Below are 20,641 nucleotides of genomic sequence, written 5' to 3' on the forward strand. Positions count from 1 at the left end.
AAAAATTTTACTACCTTATACAGAGTGTCTAAATATTTATTTTAAATAATTAATAGCTTTAAACGGCAATAACTTGTTTAATTTAAATGGAACACCCTGTATATTTTATGAGAATAAGATGCACAATTTAATTGTCTATCAAATTGTATTATACCATTTATTACCTATCTCTTCAAGTTTCCGTAAAAAAATGCATTTTTTTGAAATTTAGATCTCATTTATCAATATACCCATGGAATACTGACATTTTAGATTATTTTTAAAGATTTACCAAATTTTTAAAGAGTACAGATACTAATATTGTCGATATAGTTCGTTTATTTCATTAAAAAAATAAAACTGTTTAAATATTTGTTAAAGAGGACCAATTAATATAATTCCAGTATTCAAACTACAGTATTTGACTGTTTGCGTTGATTAATAATAATTGCTCCAAATACTAAAAAACTGAATTATGTATGTGTACGAGGGGTAAACCGCAGAGGGAAAAGTGTACACCGTAATTCCTTTTCCTCAAATAATTCCTCAGAATTCCTCGTAATTCCTTCGGAATTCCTTGGAATTCCTGGTCTTCAAGGTCAAGGTCAATCATTCAAGGTCTTCCTTGGAATTCCTTGGTAACGAACTCGGTAACTCTTTCAGTCTGAACCAGCGTTGCCACCTCGGTTTCGCAGTTCCGCTATGAATTTTCTGGTGATTTTTATAAATGTCTAATGTCTCTATAAGTACTAGATCTAACAATAAAAAGTACTATTACGAGATTTACGTTTTTTTAGTTAAATTTTAGGACTAATAGGGGATCATGAGGTAAAAATACTGGAAATATGTCGGCACTTATTAAAATTAATTTTTCTCGGGATTTTTTGAAAATGATAGGTACCTAGTTATACTCGTATCTATAGGAAAGGAAATTAATAAAACTTCAGTTGCACGTCATCCCAAGTAGCACGAAATATTGGCTGCTCATTGTTTCTATATTGGCTCAATATTGATTCATTTTCGTTCGCACATCAATGTTGTGCCAATGTTGGGTCAATATTGTATTTTATTCAGTACATCTAATCTTGGTAAACAATATTGTACCCATATTAGTTTCTTAGTTTTCGCCAATATTGAAAATAATCAATGTCGGCCCATGATTGGCATTAACAATATTTTATTGTGACATTGGCCCAATATGCCTTTTATATTGATGTTTTGGATATTGGCATTTACATAATTAACTAAATTGGAACAATATTGAAATGCATTCTGTTTAGAATAAAATCGCTACCTATAGTAGATATCGATACCTGGGTTGATACTTTGACATGTGGCTTGCATCCCTACTATCTCATGATTTTCATAAAAGTTTGCTTTTAAAATTCTTGCTCGATTCCTAAAGCATCTAGCGCCAAGGATCGATCGGGTATTTCGCGTGTAATCTATAAATAAAAAAAAACTTACACCAAAGACTAACCAAGGCGATTTGGCGTATTTTAATTTATTTTAAATAAATAAAGAAATAAATAAAAACAGCTGAAAAAAAAATAAAAAAAAGCTCTGCCTCTGCCGGGGCTCGAACCATCACCCGTCGCTCCCGAATCGGCAGCCTCAACCACGGAGCTACACGCTGCTTTAGAAACCAGACTCTATTGAAGCATTACTTTCTTCTGCCGTTCCAATACGCATGCGCCGGCGCCGGGTGATGCTTTGGAATCGCCGCGCGCCGGGCCGCGTTCCGGTACCTAGATCAGTGTTGCCAGATGTAACATAATTATCCAATTATTATAACAAAATTTTCCCAAAAAAAATCTGTACCATAATCGATAGTTGAAACATAATTTGGTAACCTGTTACAATTAATGTTTTATCAACCATGAAATATATTTTTATGAGAAATAATTTAACTTTAAGGTAGTTAATGCAAAATAACTCAAGTGGTTTTAAAGTTTAAAAAAAATGTTAAGGTATAAAGCAGTAAATATCCGCGGCAAATCAAGTAATTCCGATTTTAAAATGCGGGAAGAGAAACCAGACCCCAAAATATAAAACTGACTGAGAAAATACGTTTAATAGCTGGTTGAAACCTATTAAAATTAAGTTAAACCGACAAAAAATAGAATCCAAATTTATTGCTATCATTATATTTTTTAGAGAATTCCCTCAGCCAAATATATCGCTTGTAACATAATTTTATAATAAATTCGATACTTTGATCTACATTGATCCATAATTTCATATCCGACACCTGGCAACGCTGACCTAGACGCTTTTACTGACGAGTTGACATGACATAAAAAGCTGTTGCTGTGACAGTGAAAGATTTCTTTTGTAAGCAAATTGTGTTTTTATCGTGATCAAATCAAAGTAAGTACTGTTGATGTTAGTTGAGTAAGTATGTCGAATAAACCTATTCCAATGCTTAACAATTAACACGTATAATACAAGAAATATGTGCTATAGCTATAAGCTGTATTGTTTGTAGGTTCACGGGTACCTAGGTTTACAACTTACAACCACAGAAAATTTTACTGAATCCAGCTTGAAGAATATTTCTTTAGTAAAAGTAAGTACCTAATATATTTTTTTTCCTGTAACACACAATAGTAGTTTTGAAGCAATGTGTAATCGAGAGTATAATTTATTAGATTGTTAGGGCGCTTTGTTAATAAATATTTTTAGCTTCGGTATTGCTACTTAGGTAAATAAACAGACATTTTTTAGGTAAATGTCGGGAAAGGCAAAAAATACAGGTTTGTTAAAAGTTTTCTTGCAAATAAAGATGAGTCTGACGGTGACAGTCCTACGAAATGCCTGGAAAGCCAGGAGAGCATTATACTTCTATCAGGCGATAATACAAGTTCTAGTAATGAAGTTAACACACAACTTACTAATATTGTTAATAATAGTGATAGCTGTCTTAGTTTTGTTTTTGAAGAGTCGGGGGACTTAGGGGGCAAGCAATACACAGACTGTAGAGTTAAATTACGATTCCATATCAAATGTGTTAGAAAATCATAATCAGAATTCACTTGCAGATAATTTAAAATGTTGGGCTCTTACACACAATGTAAACCATAAACAATTACGCAGTTTGCTTAGTATTTTGAAACCACATCACCCTGATTTACCTCTAGATAGTCGAACTCTTTTGGGAAATGTGCGTTCAACAAGTATCACACCAATGCAATCACAAAGTGGTACAAATGGTGAATTTATATATTTTGGTATTCAGCAAAATTTAGAGCAACAATTATTTACTGGAGGTTTACACGATATTCTTAAAGAACGCAATATTACTTCTATAGAGTTAAAATGTAATATTGATGGGTTAAAAATCTATAAAAGTACCAACATTGATTTTTGGCCCATTCTTGCTGCTGTACATTTTCAAAATTTCAATTGTGATCCTTTTGTGGTTGCAATTTATGCAGGTGATAGCAAGCCCAAAATTTTAGATAACTTTCTTAAGGATTTTATACAAGAAATTGAACAAATTTCGATAACTGGCATAACTGGCCCTGATTCTCAATTATACAAATTCTCACTTAAGTATTTAATATGTGATGCTCCAGCTAGAGCCTTTTTAAAAAATGTAAAAAGTCATAACGGGTATTATGCCTGTGAAAGGTGTACCATTAAGGGTATAAAATGTAATGGTCGCACTATTTATAAATTTTCGGAGAATCAAGAAAGGAGATCCCATGTTAATTTTATAAACAGAGTAGATGCTGGGCATCATTTGGGTTCAACACCCCTCGCTAAATTAAATAATTTTGATATGGTATATGGTTTTCCGCTCGATTACATGCACATGGCATGTTTAGGTGTAATGCGACGCCTATTAAATTTTTGGTTTAAAGCAGACTCTCAATTTAGAATCACACCAGCATTTAGAAGGGAAGCTTCAGTACGTATAATACAAATTGCTACACATACACCTAGAGAGTTTGGTAGGCGTCCGAGATCCTTTTTTGAACTTGACCGCTGGAAAGCGACAGAATTCCGCTTTTTTTTATTGTATGTGGGAGTGTATGTACTAAAGGACATTTTGTCCTCAAGACAATACAAGCATTTTCTTTATTTTGTCTGTGCAATGCGAATTATATGTTCCAGAAAATTTTGTAGTACCTTAAGTCATATAGCTGTGACTTCGATTGAAAAATTTTGTAAAGAAATTGGTGATGTATATGATCAAAATATCGAACCAGTATTTAATACTCACTGTGTGGGTCATTTAGTTCAGGACGCTGTTGAGCGTAATGAAAACCCAGAGGATGTTAACTGTTTTATTTTTGAAAATTACTTAGGGCGTTTAAAAAAAATGATCCGGACACCTAACAAACCACTTGCACAAGTATGTAAACGAATCGCAGAAAAAAAGAACTGTAACAAATTGTTAAAAAACTATAACACCAGCATATTATCCTTTGTTTATGAAAGACGTGGTGAAACTATTAAAGCTGTAAATTTTAAAAATATGTATATTGCAACTAAACCTAAAAAAGAATCATATATTTTACTCTCAAGCAAAAAAATAATGTCTGTTAACAATATTGTTAAAGATAATGAAAGCAATGAAATTTTACTATACGGGTCAGTTTTTCAAGTCACTAAAAACATATTTAAAGATCCTATAATCTCCTCGGACTTAAACATGTATCAGGTTAAAAATTTAAGCAGTTTTCAATTTTCTGTTACCCTTAATGACATCACCACTAAGTGTATCGTTTTTCCACTCCCTGAGTCCGACTATTTAGGAGCCGTAGGATTGTTACACGTAAATTACTAAAAAAAATTGTATTTAAAATTTTAATGTATTAATTAATTAATAAAGCATACCGAAGTAAAATTAGATTTTTTTAATATTCGGAGCTATAATAAAGCACACTGAAGTATGATTATAATTTTACTTCAGTATGCTTTGTTAATAACTATCATTAATATCTTATCTTGCATGTTATGCACTTCACATTTTCAGGAAACATTCAAATTAGGAAATTAGTTTACAAATATGGCAAGCTGGGATATAGTTTTTTTCTTAAAAGACAATACTTCTGAGTATGTACCAACTTCATGGGCAACAAATGCGAAAAAAAACATGTATTTATGGCCCAAGAAATTATCTGAGATGCAAATAAAAAAGTTAAGGGACAATTGTTCAAAGCCAAGCCTTATTATTGAGTATGATGAATGGGATGGTATCTGTAAGGCTACCGTCTATAAATTAGAAGATTGTTGGCAAAAAAAGCTGAATACACATCCAATCTATCATCTGACCTTATTGAAAACGAAATGGACAGTGACAATGATACTGTAGATGATGAAGAAGATAAATCATCAGAAGAGAACCTAAACCTATTACGACTCAAACTAAAGAGAAAAGTAGGAAATAATACAATTTCAGACGATAGTCCAATTTCACAGAGGCTTTGTATAGATAGCGTATCAAGAACTCCAACGGGAGTTAAAGGTAAATACATAAACAAGTTGTTTTAACTTGAAATGCAAATGTTTTATTTTTTAGGAGCCTCATCATCAACTTCAGAAAACAGAAGTGCTAATACATCTGTAAAAAGCATGAATGAAGGTAACTGATGTGAAGTATAATCGTATTTTTTTTTGCTATTTTAGTATGCATATTTCAGGTTCCCTTGATTTAAATGGCAATATAAAAAAGATTGTTAAAACATTGGCTAGTATGAAATATGACATCTCAGAAATAAAAACAGATATTAATGATATGAAAGTAAAGATGAACATGTTGAATGAAGGCCGACCTAATAAGTCTTTTGTGTTGTCTTCAAACTTTAAGTTGCCTGTAACAACGACAGAGGAATTGCAAGAGTTAGAAAATAAACTTAAAGAGGCTACTTATGTTGAAGAATTGGTAAATTATTATTATTATTTTTTTTTACCTTATTGGGTAGTGTGAGGAACGGATAACTAAGTATCAAGAACTCTCACGTTTAGTTAGCCAAGAAAGATTAAGATTATTATTATTATTACTTTGTTATTATAGGTGAATTTCCTATCACATTTGGGTGGAGATACAATTAAGAAAAATGTACACTTCATTATGAAGAAAGTAATGAACAGGGAAATTAGTTTGCAATACAGTGCACATGGAAAAAAACAAAAGAAGAACTTTTCCAAGTTACTTCTGTATAAAGCTGTATTAGGTATGTCAGTTATGGATATTATTTGTCTAAAAACTCATACTGTTTATGTGCGAATGAAGGCTTATACATATAATAAAACCAGGGGCGCAACTAGACATATAGTTTTAGGGGGGCTAAAGTTTTTTGGGGGGGCTTACGTCACTATAAGATAATATTGCTTTAAGGATAAAACCAATTTTATACAATCCGCACCAGTCATCTGGGGGAGGCGCCCCCCCTAGCCCCACACTAGTTGCGCCACTGAATAAAACGCTCCTACTTCTAAGTTTCTGCCACTTTGCATAAACCATATTATGAGCATATCATCTCATCATATTAGAAAATAAGGCAAAACACAAAAAGGATAACCCAAAAAACTTTATATTATTTTATAGATGCAGTGAAAGTACATTTTCCAGACGCAACTGATCTGGACATTACGCGATGTATTGGTATTTCACTAGCGACAGCCGGAGACCGGGATGGGGGAAGAATATTTAGAGGTTTGTGTCCTTATAAATTTAATTTTATGTGTTAACTGAAGTATTTTTTTAGCTAAAAATAATACCAGCCATGAAGATAATATGTAGGCTTATTTTATTACTTAGTTAATATTTTTGTAAGATAAATTGTTTTCTTCAATACATTAAAGTTTCTATACACACATGGGTATTTTGTTTTATGTTTTCCCTAAATTTGAAATAAAATTAAGGACAAAAACTAGTGGTATTATGATTACCAATGTTGGCGTAATATTACATTTTTAATTGGGGCAATATTTTAGTAACTTTTTGGACCAATATTTAAAAACAATGTTGGGCCAATATATCAAAAAGTGACGAATTATTATTGGCCCGATATTAAAAACTAGCTTGGCCCAATATATATTCTACATTGGATCAATCTTGGAACAATATTGTTGTGCTACTTGGGATAATACGATCACCAGTAAATTCCATAAGATTACGCATGGTATCATTGATGAAGTGCACCTAAATTTGTATTAATTTCTCTATAGTATATACCTAGGTATTATTCCGAGGAAATGAAAAAATCAACTTTACACTTTCTGGAGTACTGAATAAAAAAATCTTATGAGGGTTTCTTTAAAATGGCGAAATCAGGGAACGTTATAAGTAGATCTCTCGGGGGTGGTTCGGCCGTACTATTGGAAAATATTTTAGATATATAATCGAGGGTACAATATTAAATTAAAAGAATATCTAACCTGTAGATATTTGATATTGGGAAATTTTGGAAGCGAAAACGAAAACGGATAGTAAAAAATCGCCTGCAAAACGTTTTTCTTTAAATTTAGTACTACCTATTATAGTATTCATGGTTTACTAATGTTCGTTAATTTTTTATAAAGTTGCTTGTAATTCCTCTTAATTCCTGTGGAATTCCTCTAAATTTCTAAGGAATTCCTTGGAATTCGTTGGAATTCTTACGGAAATAATTGGAATTCCTAGTAATTTCTATGGAATTCCTTGGAATTCCTCGTAATTCCTTGGAATTCCTGTAGAATTCCTTCATAGTGTACACCATAATTCCTCTGCGGTTTACCCCTCGTATGTGTATTAGACAGTTTGGTAAAAAAACCTAACACCTTGAAAATGATATTTCATTTTTTGACAAATGCTTATTTTTAACAACAGAGGCGTTCATTTTCATAACTTATTATTATATTGATTTCTGATTCAAATCCACATTTATTTAGAATAATTTATTAACGAACACAATTAAGTATGTAATTAAATAGTATTTGGGCGGAAATACTGGTGGTATATTTAATTAATGGTATACTCTTTTGTGAAGATTTAAATATTTTTCTTTTTGCATACAAATGGGCTAGTAATATTATCGTTTTAATAAAAACGATAATATTACTAGCCTGTACATTTTGTACCTTTGTTGTTTTAAAAACAATCTAAAATGTCAATATTCCATGGGTATATTGATAAATGAGGTCTAAATTATAAGAAAATGCATTTTCTACGAAAACTTGGAGGGATAGGTAAAAAGTGGTATAATACAATTTGATAGACAATTAAATTGTGCATCTGATTCTCATAAAATATATAGGGTGTTCCATTTAAATTAAACAAGTTATTGCCGTTTAAAGCTAGTAATTATTTAAAATAAATTTTTAGACACTCTGTATAAGGTAGTATAATTTTAATTACTGGAACACAATAACTGACCAATAAATATACTTCAGTAAATATTTAGTATTAAAAACTTTGATACCCTCGGAGAAATGAAGCCTTAAAATTTATACTGCAATTTTACAAAATTGAAAATATTTCAAAAACGGTAAGGTTTAAGTGTAATAAACTCTAATCAAATTTATCTTTATTTTAATCGTAGAAACTAAAAATGCAATAATATACAGGGTATTCCATTTATAAAAATACAACTTTGATATTTTTTATTTATTTGGGACACTCTGTACTTTGTAAAAATATTTTTAAATTGTAGCTCTAATAGTCCTTCAATGAACCCAAAACTTACAATTTGTAAAAATCTAATTGTTTAGCTACAATACTCCGTGTCGTATGTGGTGAACAACCCTGTATAACGTATAATTTTATTTTTATTTTAATTTTATTAATTGTGATTAATAAAATTGCATTTATCTCACCAAAGAGATCGAAATCGACAAAATATCAAGTTACAACTTTTAATTGGCATTAAACGGCATATAAAATTTTGCTATCAAAAGAAAAAATCAGATTTTCATTTATTATGTCTATATTGTTAATTTTAAGACAATTTTTTCTAATGTTTTCCTTTTTTTTCAGGTAAGCATCTATCATATTTAGCATGTTCGATGTCCATTACAAATGGTAAGACTAACTCTTTTTCACTGTTTCTTAATTTGTATGATATAATATTTGGTGTTAAAACAAAAAATTGATAATGAGATGTAAAAAGTTACGAATTTTACTGTTTTTTTTTTCTTTTTATTCTGTAAAAGCAATGAAATAGAATACGAATGAAAGTCTGTAGAGTGCAATAATGAAAATAGAGTAAGATGTTTCGTCGGTTATAAACTAACTAGAAAGGAGATAAAAAATACAGATAAAAAAATTGAGTTTCGCTTAAAGTTCTGAATCATGACATTAAAAAAACTTCTCATCGGAGCTTTGATAGTCTTCAAATGACTGGCTTTATTTACTTATTTCGACACACATTTAGCTGGCTCTCCTAGTGTTGTATCTTATGCAGTGTAGTTTTCTATGTATCCTCTTGGAAGTTAACTATTCCATTTGATATTGATTAGTCTGTGTTCTTTCTTTTAAAAGAGCACACAAGAATATAATAGCAGAGAAAAATAATTATGGCTCAGTTTCATCAGTAGAATATTACCTTCACTAGCTGATAGTTATAGGATAAGAGATCTAGAACAGTGACTAAAAGATTATACAGTAGGATGGATATAACTCCAACGTCGATTAAGTTCACCATAGTTTTTTGGTCAGTTAAAAAGAAAGTATAAAAAGAAAAACAGCATAAGAAATATTATGCTGTTCGCATCTAGACAGGTATATATTACCTGTCTCATAGTTTCATCACTTTCCATGCACAGCCATTTCGGAACTCTCTTATAATTTAGCAGAGTAGTTAGATATTGTTACGTTTTTTCGTCGGTTCCGTGTGGATAGAAAGTCACAATTTATTTAAACACTATTTATTTAACACTAATTAACAAAAACAATAACGATAAAAGACTTATAGAACTATTTACAAACGATTTATAACTAAGAATTTATTTTGAATTTTAGCGCGTCAACTGCACTGGTATATTTATAACTGCCCTCTCTAGGCCACTGCCGCCGGCTTTTATACCTACAGCAAAAGAAATCTAGAATAGTCCATAGATCGTTAGGCGCATAGAGAAGGTTTTCGAATGTTCTCGTATGTACTAGTCCATTCTAGTGGGTCTCGATTCTTCTCGAACGAATGAATCATTGCGGTGTCTATGCGATGTTAAGGTCATCCGAGGGCGGGCCATATTGTGAGGTTAGGTCGAGTCCACACCGGCCCGCAACAATATTATAGTCAAAACTAAAGAAATGTACTACATAGTAGACAGAAAAAGCATTCTAATACACTGGAACTAGTGGAAGAATACCTATACAGGGTGTCCTAGAAATAAGTGCAAGTATTTTAACTGGTAGTATAGTTCAACCCCAGAAACACGCCTATGAAGTTTTTTTCGCGAAAAAAAGAATTGAAAATTCGAAATTTTTTGGAAATTTTTTTAGTTTTTAGTTAAAAAAATTAATTTCTTGGTAATATGGCAACATAGGTATTAGATTAAATTTATAAGAAAGAAAATCCAGAAAAGATCCAGTGGTTTTTAAAATTTTAGGCAAAATTTTTTTTTCGGAAATTTTCAAAGTAAAATAACTCCGTTATTTTGGACTTATTTGAAAAACGATAAAGAGAAAATATGTTTCTTAAATAACTTGCACTTATTTCTGAGACACCCTGTATATATTTGGGGCAACTAATACACAGCTAGGGATCTCTACTACTAGAAATCAACAGAAGAATTAAGTTAGCGTTGTGTACTTCTGCAAGAAACTCAATCATATTCAAATCTAGAATGCCACTTTATTAAAAGAAAACATTCGACCAATGTGTACTACTAGTCATGACCTATACGTGCGAAACCTGGACACTTAAAACGGACATCATAAGGAAACTGCAGATCGCACAATGCTCAATGGAACGAAATATCTTCTTCTTCTTAAAGTGCCTATCCTCTTTGGATGTTGGCTATCACATTGATCCATATTACTTTGTTCACTGCCGTTCTGAACAAAGCTGTTGACGTCAATCCGGTCCATGTTCGTAGATTTCGCAGCCACGATATTCGTCTGCGTCCCGCTGATCTTCTGTCTTCTATTTTCCCCTGCAGTATGAGTTGGAGGTTGGAGTAGGCGGTATTTCTCGTTTCGCATGATGTGTCCGAAGTATTCTAGTTTTCTTCGTTTCACATTTTTCACATTTACCAGAAACTCCAACTCCTTGTTGATGCGATGTAGTACAGTCTCATTTGACACACGATGCACCCACGAAATCCTCAGCATGCGCCGATAGCACCACATCTCAAATGCCTTCACACGCTTGCATGATGCGTCGGTAAGGGTCCACGCCTCTGCTCCATATAGAAGGGTTGAGAGCACGTAGTATCTCAGGATTCTGATTCTAGTGCGGACGTTGAGGGACAGGTTGCATAGTATATTTCGCATTTTGTTAAATGTCCTTCTCGCGATTTCGATTCGGTGTTTTATTTCGCGAGAGTGGTCCCAGTCTTTAGTCAGGGTGCAGCCCAGGTATGCAACTGTCTCGGCCGCTGGGAGAACGATGTTGTTAGCAGTGAACTGAAAGTTGTTGATGTAGTTCTTGCTAATGATCAACGTTTGAGTCTTCTTGCAGTTCATCTTCATTCCGTATCTGCTGCATGTATTCGCCACACGATCTATAAGCCTTTGGAGACCTTCAGCGGTATCGGCCAACAGAACGGTATCATCTGCGTATCTCAAATTGTTTACTATTTCTCCGTTTATTACCAGCCCATCCTCTGTACCATCCAGTGCCTCTCTAAATAGATGTTCCGAGTACACATTGAATAGCAGAGGCGACAATATACAGCCCTGTCGCACTCCCCTCCTTACACTAAACTCTTCTGAAGTTTCGTTCTCGATTCGAACCACGGCCTTTTGTTGACGATAAAGTTTTGCTATTATCTCTGTATCTCTATCGTCTATTCCTGATTCCTGTAAAATCGAGATAAGTTTGTCATGCTGGACTCTATCAAAGGCCTTTTCGAAGTCTATGAAGCATGCAAAGACATCTACATTGACGTCGCGTGCTCGTTGGATTAGGACTTGTATTGAAAACAGAGTCTCCCTGGTGCCCAATCCCTTTCTGAAGCCGAACTGAGTTTCACCTACGTTTTCATCGAGCTTTCTATATATACGTGTTTGGATGATATTAAGGAGGATTTTTAGGACGTGGCTCATCAGACTGATTATCCTGTGATCAGAGCATTTGGTCGCGTTTGCCTTCTTGGGAAGCGGTATAAATGTTGATAGCAGCCAGTCGTTTGGGATTGGACCACCTGTATAAATAGTGTTGAATAAGGTGGTCAATAGTTGAACTTGTTCCGAGTCTAGCAGTTTAAGAACTTCTCCGTGTATCTGATCCGGTCCGGAAGTCTTGTTGTTTTTCAGACGTTTGATAGCTGCTTCCACTTCTTCCTGTGTAATGGTGGGCCCTATATTACCAGTTCCTGCAGTTATGTCATCGCTATTTTCGTTTCCGAAGAGCTCCTCCATGTACTGCCTCCATCTTGAGAGTTTTTTTATCTGTTTCTGTAATGATGCCATTGTCCGCGTCTAGGATTACTCCTCCACCCCACCCTCGATATCCTCCAGTTGCTGCCTTTATTTTCTTATGTAGGTTGAAGCTGTCATGTTTTGCTTGTAACATTTCGATTTCTATACATTTGCCTGAAGCCATCGTTCCTTAGCCTCCTTGATTGCTTTCAAGACTTGTCTATGCGTTTCCTTGTATTTTTGGTTATCTTTGTTTCGGTGTTGCCTTCTTTCCTCCATAAGTCTCAGGATATTATCAGTCATCCATTCTTTTCTTTTCACTGTCTTATCGGGCCTCAGTTCCCTCTCCGTTATGGAAGTTATGGATGTTCTTATTTTAACGAAATATGCTGGAGATAATCAAGCAAGACCGTAAAAGAATAGAGTGGATATGACACAAGACCCAGGTAATGGATGTCCATCCACAGAATAAAATCCCTCAAGTGGAGATGGGCAGGGCACATGGCAAGAAGGACTGACAACAGATGGACCACATAAGTTACATCATGTTACCCTCGAGGAATTAAGAGACCTAGAAGAAAACTAAAATTGAGATGGGACAACAATTATCATATTACAACACCATAATTAGAAATGGTTGAATTAGCTGAAAATAATGATTGTAGTCAGCAAACGTATGCCCTCTCTGCATTTGAATTCTCAAGTTCTGACTTTCAAAGTAATGGCTAGCGTATCCCATTGCAAAAATACAATTTCATTTTTAAGCTCCATTTGGTTTCTGTTCGGTGCCATCTTCCAAATGTTTCATGTTTTCCTTATTCACCTGTAGAAGTGAGCTCTCTCTATGTTTTACGAACTTTTAAATGTTTTGACATGATAGTGATTAAGACTCATTATATACTGAAATTTTATGTTAAAGTTTGACTGTTTTATAAAATAAATCTGAATAAAATTTTTAATAAATTTACCTACTCTTTAAATAACTGATCGTCAACAAACAATATAACAAGTATCATTGTTCTATAAAACACAAAACAAAGCCCTATTTGTACATAAACAAGTCTTTCGAGCTCCGATCTATCCCGGAAGCTTTTTCCAGTTATTTTTCGAACTTTTAATTGCAATTAAATAGGGCACCGACGACGACTCTTTTGATCGAACCCGCGCTGATGCCGAAAGAAAAGCCGAAACGTTGCAGTTTCCGCGTCGGTCGTCCGTTGCTTTGAGCAACTTTTCACCGGGAGTGTTTCCCTCTAGTTTATAATTAATTTTTGCTTATTCTGCGCGTGAATTTTTCGATTTCAATTCGACCCGGCAGTTGTTGGGACACCATCGCGTTCTATTATCGCCGCAAAATTAAAATTTAATTAGTTCTTTTTGGTCGCGAGCAGCGAAACCCTAAGCGATGGAAATTAAGACGGGGTTTTCACATTTTTCTCGTTATTTTTCTATTTTTTTTTTCTTAAGATAATGATTTTCAAAAATAGAAATGCTAGAATCTTTGTTAAACTGTAATTTTTTATGAATCTAGATTTAAAATTTTATATTTTATTTCTAGAAGGTAACTATCTCTGTATAACGCGATTTAGGTGAAATTTGACTTGGCATTGATTTTTGCTTTAAAATAGATCAGAAATGACATAATAAAATTTAATTTGTTGCCCTCCGATATAGTTTTCATATCCGTGTCCAGACTTGTCCCGCCGAAATTTGAAAGAATGTCTGAAAATTTAACCGTAAAAAGGATTTAACTTTGTTGAATATTTTAAATCGTCCTTTTTATAAGTTCATGGAAAAATTGCGAGTGAAATTGAAAAGGAATACTAAGAAATATAAGCCGAAGAACAAGCAGGACTTAGAGCCGGAAGATATACGGTGGACCAATTATTTACAGTCACTCAAGTAATAAGTAAAAAGGGCTATTTAAACCAAGATCTTCTGTTCGTGGACCTGCAGAAGGCATACGACAGCGTTTCTCTTTTGAGACCTTTTGAAGCTATGGAAAAAAATATAAACGTGGAGCTAATAAAAGCAGTAACATCATTATATCAACAGGCAAAAACTAGAATAAAAGTCGGCAATAAGTTAAAAACAGGATTTAATGGAACCAAAGGTCTAAAGCAAGGGTGCTGTATTTTACCAACACTGTTCAAGATATATATCGAACAAGTTCTCAAAGGTTGGAAGCAAAAATGTAGAAATACGGGAGTACCCATAGGGGATAACGTGCTCTACATATTGTGCTACACATTGAGTATGATCAGGTGCTGATAGCACAAGATTACGATGACATAAATTATTTGACAAGTAAGCTTATAGAAGAATATCAGAAATGTGGACTCGAGGTCAATACTAACAAAACTGAATATATGTGTATCGGAGAAGAACAACAAGACCTAATACTAGAAGAAGGAAAACATATCAAGTACTGCATAAAATACAAATATTTAGGTATGTAAATCACCAGTGATGGAGCGTTGGATACAGCAATTAAAGAACGGAACCAACTTGTAAGGATTATCACGGTACTGAGTGGGATACTGTGGGACAGAAGCATAAACAGCAGGAACAGAAGATTAATATATAATACCATCAAGAGTAACCACATACAGCTTTGAAGTGTGGCCAATTAAGGAAATAACGAAATGAATGCTAGAAGCTACAGAGATGGATTTTTGGAGGAGAGCAGAAGGCAAATCAAGACTCGAACGAATAACTAATGAATGCATAAAAGAGATTATGGAAGTTGAACATACAATAGTGGACGAGATAAAGAAGAGTCAACTCATATGGTACGGGCCAAAGACATCTTGATAAAAAAACACCACATCACCGTCACGCCACTGATGGAGCGAAATGACAGAAAGACAGACGAAACTCAACCGTGTTGTCATATTTATGTACCCATCTCTTTTTAACTCTCATAAAAGTGTCAAACCATGTATGATTCTAAAAAATTGAGTTTTATGAATGGAGTGTTCTGTCTACCTATATTTAGATGTCTTTGGTATGGGCATATCTAAAGAATGACAGAAAAAAGAATCCCAAAGCAAATAAACAACTGGAAATCTGCAGGAAGAAGAAAACCGGGTAGACAGTAGGAAAAACTCCTAGACCGAGAAGAAATTGGCAGGAAGAGATTGACGAAAGTCCTTCGTTTGTTCGCCAGGGGGCATCAAACTTTAAAAAAATACTTTTTTTAGATATTTTAAGAATCTTCATTCCGATTTGAATGAGATTTTGGGTCTCTATGTTTTGCTAAGTGCTTTAACATTTGACTTTCACAAAAATCAAAAAAAAAGTAAGGGAAGGGTGAAAACTACCCCTTCCCCTACATAAATTTTAGTATAAATATTTTCCAACCCCACCGACGACAGATTTTCTTTTCGAAAAAAGGTCCCTCTAGTATTTGTATGTGCACAGACTTTGGATTCTAACCACGTTAGCATCATGGGCAGATTAAAACTATTAGCTTTAATTATCAGCTAACATGATTAGTTAATCGGACGTCCAGTGCAAAAGTAAAGCTTTTTGGTGTATTGTGGTGAATTAATGTTTAATTTTATGATAACCAGGTAATTTTAATTCCCTTATTTCCAATACAAAAGTCTGAGAAACCAAACCAAACCAAACCAAACTTCTGATTTAGTCCTAGTTATCATCTAAGTATGTTATTTTATCCAGCCATTCCATATGGCTCAGTTTACGGAATAAAGGCTCGTAAATATATCGAATTTATGGATTTCCCCGGCTCGGGAAATAAGTAAAAACCTTAATCGAACGTACACAAGTAAATGGTTGTTTATTGCTGCGACTTTTATTACACATACGTAAGTCCTAGACGCCTGCTGCTGAAACTCGGACGAAGTCGAAGCAAAACGAAAAAGTTTTCGTGGAAAATATACGACAGAATTTTATTCCAAAGCGGAGTCTTCCGTTTTTCGTGAAAATTACTGCACAACAGAAACTGCGAAAAAGGCTATTCCAGATACACAAAGTTGTTTTTAAAAATACAAACTGCTGTTTGGGGCGGGATAAAAGGAAGGGTTTTGGATAATGGGTGTTTAAAGAAAATAGCATTTATTGCTGGGGAGAAGTGCTATCATTAGGGCTTTTTCTTCTTATTACTCTTACAATTATTCCAAATACAGGGTGTCTCAAATTTGAGGGTCTGAAACTCGAAAGATTTGTGCACATCATAAAAGGCTTTTTGCAATTAAGTTGATTTTTAAAATTTCGACAGCAGCCCTCGGCACGGTAGAAATCAGAACTTTCCGACTCTTCACGCAATCCCGGTGACCGTTCATGGTGATCACATTGAAATTGTCGCTTTGCCATATACAGGGTCCGGCAATAGTGCGTAGGGCATCTGTAGCTTCTAGAATAAAAAACTTGGAAATTTGGTTTAAGTGCAATCCCAAAGTATGTGCTAAGGTGTATTTCAGGAAAATATTTTAACTTCTACCGGATGGCTCAAAAAAGTGTTAGTGGATCGCTATGATTTTTTTTAAGTGGAACAGCATGGATTATTGCATTTTCGGCTTCCTTTCTGATCACTTTACATAATCGTAAGATATGAGTAAATAAATATATTTCAGTAGTTTCAGAGATATTAATAAATAAATAAAAACTATAATTTTCAGCTTTCCTTAAAAAAATTATTAAAAATACAAGAACTGTAGTGAAATCAAAACTATATTAGGTATTTACTTAAGATGGTCTGCACTTACTTTGCTATAAATATTGGAATCTTAAATCATACAGGGTGTTCAAAATTCTACGCCAAACTTTCTAAAATATAAATTAATTTTTCTTCATTTTTTGAAATGGCACACCCTGTATAGTATTTCAAAATTTTTAACGGTTTCGCAGATATTTACGGTTTTATATTTCATATGGCATTTTCCACAGTAATTTTTACTCAAAGCCACTCAATGATTTTTCTCTTGTATTTTACCGTTGAAAGATCTATATCAAATAATATAGCGAGTATCTGCGAAACAGTTAAAAATTTTGAAATACCCTATATACAAAAAATGTTCATTTTTTAATTCTCCATCCAATAAAAATAATATACAGGATATTCCATTTAAAAAACGAAGAAAAATTATTTTATATTAACGAGATTATAAGAGTGAATTAGTAATAGAATAGTAATATTATGAAAAAGCCACGATTTTAATTTAAACTTGGTATCTTTTCTGTTTAAGTACAAAATACTTACTGAACATTAATTTGGATTTCTAAGCAAAAAGTACACAAATGACGCTTTGTTTTCCCTCCTTAATAAAGTTTACTCCAGCCTAAATAGCCATCATTCTACAGCAACAATTTTCTGTGATTTTTCTAAGGCGTTCGACTGTGTAAATCATAAGATCCTAATTAATAAACTGCAGCACTATGGGTTCAGGGGAACATCTCTCGAATGGTTTAAGTCGTATCTGAGCAACAGAAGTCAACTTGTAAGGGTGGATGCCACGTTGTCTTCTAGCAAGCCAATAGAATGTGGAGTACCACAAGACTCAGTACTAGGCCCTATTTTGTTTCTTCTTTTTATTAATGACATTGCTAACATACACATCAGTCGTAAAATATGTCTTTACACTAGCTTCACTTGAAGCATCAAGGACGTCACGGCACTTCATAGGAATCAAATTTCTTTGACATTGTAAATATTTATAAATGTTTATTTTAAACAATAAGACTGACAATGTAATTTGTATAATGTTTTGTATTCTCTTTTGTTTGTTTGTTTGTATACTTTATTTGTTTACTTTGTTTGTTTACTTTACCTTTGTCTACAAATTGTAAAATTTTTTGACAATAAAGGCATTTATTTTAAAACTGCGTGAAATCAGAACCGAAAACTTCTGACTTCCGCCGTATTGAGCGCTGTGGTCGGAATTTTTAAAATCAACTCAAATACGCCAAATCTATAACTACAGGAATACCGTCTATAGCACAAAAAATTCACAGATTTTGCAACATGCGCAACCATCATAGGCGTATTGAAAATACCAGACACAAAAGTCGGCGGTGGTCAGCAATCACCTGTTTTTTACATTTTATATTAACTTGTGACCTCATTTGGAAGAGCTCAATAGAAATATAAAAGAACTAAAGCTTGTTTGGAAAGCAATTTGACATTCGTGAAGTCAGCACTCCGGCAACGTATCGCTAATTGCCATTCGCAAATATATTCCAGATACGTATAGCGTAGAATTAAGTATTTTGATATTTGATTTTTATCGTGATGGCTTTTTATAAAAGTGAAGAATTTAGTAAGAAAAATATTAATGATGGAGATGAACGTGTACGGATTCATGAATGGTCACGATCACGGTCACGACACTATAGAAATGTGAGGTATGTATTTTATGTCTATATATACATAGAATTAATGGAATTAATTTGCAATAGCACCTCGAACCCACAATTTCATTATGGAGCCAGATAAAACCAATCAGAATGAGTATTATGTTACCGTAAAAGCCCGAATATTGGTTAAACGTAGGGTTACCCACGTAGGAGCCCGAAATATGCAAAAAGGTCACTTTAGGTTAAGTTTAGATTAGGCCTATATTTTTATTAATGCAAAACCAACTAAAACCTAATTCTAATCTAACCTAAACTCACTCCCTCTTTTGCATATTTCGGGCTATTACCTGGGTATTTCTAGGTTTAACCAATATTCAAACTTACGGTGTAAATTTATGGACGGTCCATAAATTTAAATTCGCCATACAAAAAATAAGTAATAGTTACTGTAGATAAAAATAAATTAAAATATAGTTCCACGATAACTTAGTTTGCAGCTTCTTTTCATCATACCTAGTAAAAACCCGTCACAACCACTACTCATAGTATGAATACCTATGTATTTTTAAACATTATTATGAGATTTAAGTCATAGGTGCCCATAATATGAGTAGCAGTATTGACAGTTTTTGTTATGATGAAAATGTTGTGTGATATGAAAAACAACAAAATATATTATCGATTGCAGCAACTATACCTAGTTTACATTCAGTATGTCCAATTAATATAGAACATTATAGCTATGCATGATTTTAAAAATTTGCTACCATTATATTTTGATAGTTGAGTTTTGAAATTATTTGTTAGCTTCTTAAACAAAACAGACCCATAATAATTCAAATCTTTATCATCCAAGACTTCCAAGAATTATAAAGTAATCTCACGTCAAAAATTTTTAAAATTATTGCGTGCCTTAAATGTTTGAAAACTTAACAAAAATATTTCTTTGATTACCTGCAATTAATATATTTGGTCCAATTTATGAGTTCTGCATCATATCCGAAATTCAGATTGTGTGTGACACAACGAAGAGTCAACGTGCAACGTGAACGACGAGAAAATGGCAAGTAAAAAAATTGTAAAGTCTTAATTACTAATTACACAGTCGTTCTCTTGAGTTCTCCTGCCTAAAATATATATTGCCTTCCCTATGATTTTAAATATAAATGATTGACACTCATACAAGTTTACCACAATTTAAACTTAAGATAATTATTTAATTATTAAATCCATAATTATATTAAAATATAACACTTACGAAGTTACTAAATATATTAACTATTTCTACTTAATCATTTAATAATTCTGATAAAAACACGCTTGATTATTTATTTTAGAAATCATACGGGCTATAATCATTAATATGACTATATTAACAATACTTTAATCAAAATTTATTTGAAGGAATGCTACTGCATTACAATAATAATTGTAAAACAAGTGTGTAATAATAACTCGGAATAATTATTAAAAACTGCTCATCTTGTTATAGATGTTGGAGTCTTGTCTCTATTATTTTATTAGCCGTTTAGTATAGTTCGATTTCAGATAATGCGGATTTTAATGTGCCATTTGTGTTTTTTTATTGGAATTATTATTTTTAGCATATTTGGTATACTCTATGAAGTTATTTTTAAGTGCTCCTGTCCATTTTTCAATTATTAAAGTGCCTTTAGATACAATTAAAATTAATTAATTGGTGTATAGTATTTGTATTATGGGTTTGTTTATTTTTCATGAAATGATTTTTTTCCTATTAAAATAAACATAGCTTACTAAATCACTAGCTAGCCATTTTAAATACAGGATGTTAATTAAGTATCTGGC

At 33.0% G+C, this 20,641-nt stretch overlaps 1 protein-coding gene and 1 long non-coding RNA gene across 7 annotated transcripts in view; both read left to right on the forward strand.

Moving 5' to 3' along the window:
• Window positions 1–20,641, forward strand: part of LOC115880220 (complexin) — a 983,791-nt gene that overhangs the window by 663,087 nt on the left and 300,063 nt on the right. The window lies entirely within an intron of this gene.
• LOC115880222 lies at window positions 961–6,802 on the forward strand. The gene is made up of 4 exons (XR_004049824.1): window positions 961–2,349; window positions 2,468–2,548; window positions 6,539–6,646; window positions 6,699–6,802. It is a non-coding gene; the product is annotated as an uncharacterized LOC115880222 (long non-coding RNA).

The sequence above is a fragment of the Sitophilus oryzae genome, unplaced genomic scaffold (assembly GCF_002938485.1).
Source record: "Sitophilus oryzae breed Bouriz unplaced genomic scaffold, Soryzae_2.0 scaffold_1620_pilon_pilon, whole genome shotgun sequence".
Classification (NCBI taxonomy): Eukaryota; Metazoa; Arthropoda; class Insecta; order Coleoptera; family Curculionidae; genus Sitophilus; species Sitophilus oryzae.